This window comes from Wyeomyia smithii, chromosome 1 (genome assembly GCF_029784165.1).
Source record: "Wyeomyia smithii strain HCP4-BCI-WySm-NY-G18 chromosome 1, ASM2978416v1, whole genome shotgun sequence".
Taxonomy (NCBI): domain Eukaryota; kingdom Metazoa; phylum Arthropoda; class Insecta; order Diptera; family Culicidae; genus Wyeomyia; species Wyeomyia smithii.
The window spans coordinates 148,203,141-148,208,646 of NC_073694.1; the positions used below are offsets into that span (position 1 = coordinate 148,203,141).

At 39.2% G+C, this 5,506-nt stretch overlaps 1 long non-coding RNA gene across 1 annotated transcript; it reads left to right on the plus strand.

Annotated features, from left to right (window-relative positions):
- Positions 1 to 4,440: 4,440 nt before the first annotated feature.
- LOC129718439 (uncharacterized) lies at positions 4,441 to 5,202 on the plus strand. The gene is made up of 3 exons (XR_008726897.1): positions 4,441 to 4,574; positions 4,720 to 4,910; positions 4,973 to 5,202. It is a non-coding gene; the product is annotated as an uncharacterized LOC129718439 (long non-coding RNA).
- The last annotated feature ends 304 nt before the right edge of the window (positions 5,203 to 5,506 follow it).

A 5,506-nucleotide genomic window follows, 5' to 3' on the forward strand; every position in this document is an offset into this window, starting at 1 on the left:
TCGAGGTGCAAACTTGTCTCGTCGTTCTTTTCATCCTCGCTAGGGATGGACGAACGGCTCAAGAGCCGTTCATATGAACCGGTTCTTAGGAAAGAGCGAAAGAACGAACGGCTCACGAAAAAGAACCACGGTTCTTTGGGCGCACCAGAACTGTTTGGTTCGCGCGAACCCGAAGTTTACTGAGACAACACGAACTGTCAACGCTCGTGAATCATTGTGAACCATGAGTCGGTTTAGAGCCGCTCTTGCGTAAGAGCCGTTTCACCCACCCCTAATCCTTGATATATTTCACAACGCATGCGTATTAGCCAAATTTCATACGGGTTTGTCTATTGATGTCGCGTTTACAAAGGCAAAAAATGGTTACTGCGTTAAAAATACTGGAGGGACTTAATTTGGCTGCGGATTGTTCTTTCTCAACTCGACGACAAGGTTATCCAGCTTCCTGACCTACAGAAAACGTCAAAATGGGCTGCGTGCACTATACGCCATTACCGTTCGTGAAAAGCTGGATATGCTGGATATGGGGGTGTGACATACTCATGAAAAAAGTTATCATGGACGTAGACAATTGTTTGAACCAACAAAAACATTTGAAATGCGTTTTTCTCGGTTTCATGTCTATTGAATTTTAGCCCATTCTTCAACTATGGACATCCCGGTAAAAAATTGACACATTTTTCAGATCAGTGTCCGAATTCCGAGCACACACTTCTTCGGAGAGAAGAAACAAATTTCGTATACTATCAATAAAGAAATTTTCTTCTCTTCAAAGAAAAGTGCTCTCGGAATTCGGCCGCAGATTACGTTAGCAACAAAAAAGGCAATCACTATTGTTTTCAATCCGTTTTGCACGCATTTATTTTTCAGGCGAAAAAAACGATCTTGCCATCCAAAGGATCGATTCAGCAGAAGATCGCGCGCAGAGAAATCGATCGATAAATCGACTAGAAAAGATCGATTTTGCAAAAATCGGATCGATCTTGCCCATTGCTAAACATGACATATTTATTCACAACTTCAAATGGAATATAAATAATATTAGTGAACTGTTTCACTCAAATAATGTTTCAAAGTACAGGGTGAAAAACATGCGCAAATAACGTTATCCAAAAATGTCCCAGGCAAACCAACCCGATTAAGAAATCACATCAACTTACTGCTCAGTCAATACGTTAGGATGTCGTTTCCAATGTGTTGAGGGAATATCATGCATTGAACCTGTGTTGACTCAGAAAATAGTGTTTTTCTAAACTGTACTCTTTTCGAGCCCCTTTGGGGTGAGATTGTGCCAAGCTATAATGAACGGTACAGTGTGCGGAATTCACATTCACGACAAAATTATATCAGTATACACCAAAACACTTGCATTGTTTATACAGGGTATGTTGTCTAGCTATGGTATTATTTAAAATAATGACTAAAAGCTTGAGAACAGTAAGCTAACAACTGTTAGATGGAAATTTACAATGACTGATATTACCTATAGAATGTAACAAAATTTTGTACACCTATTCTATATAAACTGATGACTTTTGAAGCGAGGAAGGAGGGTTGTGGGTACGTTTCCAGCGGTGAAATCTCCAATTGAATATACAGTGGACAATGACACATAATAATTGAAACGAAAATTCTTCTCAGGCTTTGTGTCCTAACATTTCGTCCCCTTAATGCTAGAACTAGATAACTCGAAAATTGACGTTTCGAGAAAAACGAGTTTGAAAATTTGACGTATTTTGGTGATGATGATTCAAATGCAATTATCAAAGGTTCAGATTTTATGAAACGCATCCATATCGTTTCAGGCCCGTTATAGCAACGTAAAAATCAACAAAAAACCGAGTTATTTAGTTTTACTACAAAATACGCTTGTTTTTCGTAGAGATATCTAGTTTTTTAATTGATGAATAACACTTTTTCTTGTAATCGTGTTTCAACGAGTTTTGGATATGTTATAAAGCTCGACGCGATAAATATGATGGCATACTTAACTCAAAATCGACAAATTTCGAGTTATCTAGTTCTAGCATTAAGGGGACGATTTTCCCTTTCTAAGCTAACTGGAGACGCTACTATGTGCATGTATAATATAGATATAAGCCACGATTCGATATCGATTTGATCCAGTCATACATTTTTCTATAATTCATATGAAACGTAGTTTCTGGTCAACCCCTTACAGCCCCTTAATAGTCCCCGTTGTTTATGGTCGTCCTTATACTTACTGTTTTATCATGTTACTAGCTGACCCGGCAAACTTCGTCCCGCCTATTTTAGTGTTTAATTTAATAATTTTAACAATTCAAATTCATTGGTTCCTTGCGATTGGCTTATATCGTTTAAAATGATTGGTTTTATCGGAATGACAACATCCTTGACTTTTGGCCTTTGTACATGACCTCTATTCCGGATATATATTGGGTGCATTTCAGTTATTTTCGTTGTATTCCAGAAACTGAAAGTGGTCATCTTCTAATTGTAACGAATCTCTTTGTAACAGTCAGCAGCTTAAGCGCCACTCTCACGGGTGAGAGGCTGCTGATGCAAGGTCTAAGTGCTCGGCTAGAGACTCTCTGTCACGGGCGGGTTTAATGTTCAAACACTCGAATCCAATTTGGCTTTCCCAGCGGACGCGATGGGATTTAGATAGTTATTTACTAAGACACAGGAGAGGGCAACCAATCTCAGCAACAATGCGATATCCGAAATTCCCAAAAAATCAAAAAAACCTAGAGTGAAAGCGTCAACTTCGGCGAACAAGAGAACACAACTTTAGATTCAAACAGGCCTTATACATTTTCTCTTATATTCAACACATGTTCGCCTGCCTATCAGTGACGTCACTCTCAACTACTAACTCTATATTATTTACAATCTGTGCTTATTCTAAGTCTACCTGTGAGTACCGGAACCTGCAGTCAGTGTACAAACCATCTCGAACGGCTGGTCGATCGCAGCCTTGCGTTTGGCGATGTCGAAGTATTTCACACGCGTGCGTTGCACGGGCTCTCACCGCTGGGGCGACGATCGTTTCAATCGTATGAAAGCGGTAACTTTCCCTGAGTGTCTAGCGGGCGGTTCTCGACGCACCCGCGTCACAATTTGCTGATGGGCTTTTCCTCGTCTCGTGGCACGCGGTACTTGCACTCGGGTGGGGTTGGCAATCCGCATTTGCACCCACGTTGAACGGTGGGTTTAATCCTGACGCTAAACACTTTTAAGCAACACTGTTAATTAGTTAATAAGTTTTAACTGTTTGACGTGTTTTATTTTATATTTATTATGTTTTTCACGCTAGGCCTATTTTATTGGCCGAAATTCGGGTAAAAGTTTAACTCGATATACTAAGCGCACTGCGCGTTCAATCAGCTTCTCGCGTGTGCTTGCAGCGTGGTTGACGGTATTCACCCGAATCATCCCAAGGATTTAACAAAATCACATTTGATCTGATTGTTCGATCGCCTCAAACAATACCGGTTAGGTATTGGATGCTGCGGAAATTCGATTCCCTCTCCTTCTAGCTAATGCAAGATGAGGCATTTTATTTACCAGGTGTCTTTTGTGATCCCGCAGTGGCGATCTTAGTTTCCATTGGTTTGCTAATTTTTGCCTTCTTTTCGATCCCATCCCGTCTACTAGGAAAGATAAATGAGATCCGTGTGGAACTCACACGATCGAGTTAAGCTTCGCGTGCATTGCAGCCTCTCTATCTCCCACCAGAGGGCTTTTAAGCGTTTGACGTTGTTGAAAGCTCGCGCTAGTGTTCTTATGGCAACAGTGTTCTTAGGGAAACTGTTATAATCTTACATTCTCGATTATTCTAAAATTATAAAAATTTTGAAATTAAAAATTTCAAAATTTTTATAGGTTTATTACTGTTATCGAAAATTTGATTGCGGTACTCATTATTATGGTTTCTATGTTTGTACTAAATTATTTATTTATTCCTTATTTTCAAAGATACTAATTTATTCCTTGTTTTTTTTTCCACTTTCATTCATTTATTCCTTGTTCATTCATCTCTCTTAATTCTACTGCGGCAATAACTTTATCTAAATTTCCTTCTTCCAAATTACTTCAGACACGTCTGAAAATCGTTTTCATTTCTCCCAAATTACTTCAGAAATTTCTGAACAAAAAAATATCTTCACCGATCTAATTTATTCCAAAAGATATTTTGGAAAATTCATGAGTCTATTCTCCAACTCCAAAACGTATTACTAAATCTCTCATTCATCCCAATTTCCAATTCAGGCAATTCTCTCATAACTCAAACTGGAATAAATTAGTACCACACTCGACGTCAGACGTTTCATTCGTCTAATCGTCTTAGTCTTCGGTGGTTTAACACTGGGTTTTCATACTGTGTCCTAAAACTGATTTCATGCTTCATGCATCAGACTTTTTGTTTCATCTGTCATCCTGGATATTCGCAATATACTCCCATAACGAAGACACAAAATACATACTGTCGTTTGTTTAAATTATTATTGATATCTATCGTCTATAAATTGGAAGGAACATATCCTGCGTCTAAAAAAAGTTAGTTTCTGTCGCTCTTAACTGATGCTTTGGTAAGTAAAGTAGACCAGAATTGCTAGTGAGTTTTCTCTGTTACTTTCGTGAACAAGAAAAGTATGCGAGTAAAGTCAAATTATGTACTAGTACCAGCCCCAGATTTTCGAAGAATTTTCTCTTTGAAAAGGTTATTAATTTCAGGCTGACGTTACGGTTTCATGGAAGCTAACATTCTGGGACACAGCCGGTGAAATGCTGTGTGTTAGTCTACTGGGTAGCTCGATGCGACTCAAACCGACGACGTGAGGAAACAAAAAATGACATCTCGAACGCCGTGGCTGCCGTATCACCTCAATGGAGTATTTTGTTTGGGCTCACCGTTTATTGTTTATGTACTACTCGACCGTAGTACCGTCATAGCTGTATTATTCATTCGTTATTGTTTCATTTTCAGGCACGTTTTAAAAACGATCCATGATAGGTGCCTGAAATTCGCCGGCCTTCTAAATCCTCAAGGATATAAGTGTTGGTCCCTAAGACGTCGCGAACCCGAACTTTAGTGAACTTTTGGCCGAACTTTCCCACAAATTGTTTATCTTTGTTAGACAAATGGACATTCTTCTTGTACACAACATCATTTTTCTTGAATACATGTTTTTGATTGGCGCGCAGATTATACGGGGTAGAGTATCTTTTGTAAGCTTTTAGCAAATTTTCTCGTACAATTTCGAGTAATCGTTTCTGATCATCCGCGAAGTGAGCTATTTGTGGCGCTTGGTCGTCCGCCAAGTCCCTCAGGTGTTCATATTCGTTCCCCGAACTCACCATATTTCAGCCAAAATTGAGGAAATACGGAGTATATCCAGTGCTTTCATGAACACTTGTTTGAATTGCCTTCGCGATCTGGTGTACAGATTCGTCCCAATCTCGATGGTTTACTCTTTTGTTTAGACAGCAGCGAATCGCGGTAACAATTACCCGATTATCA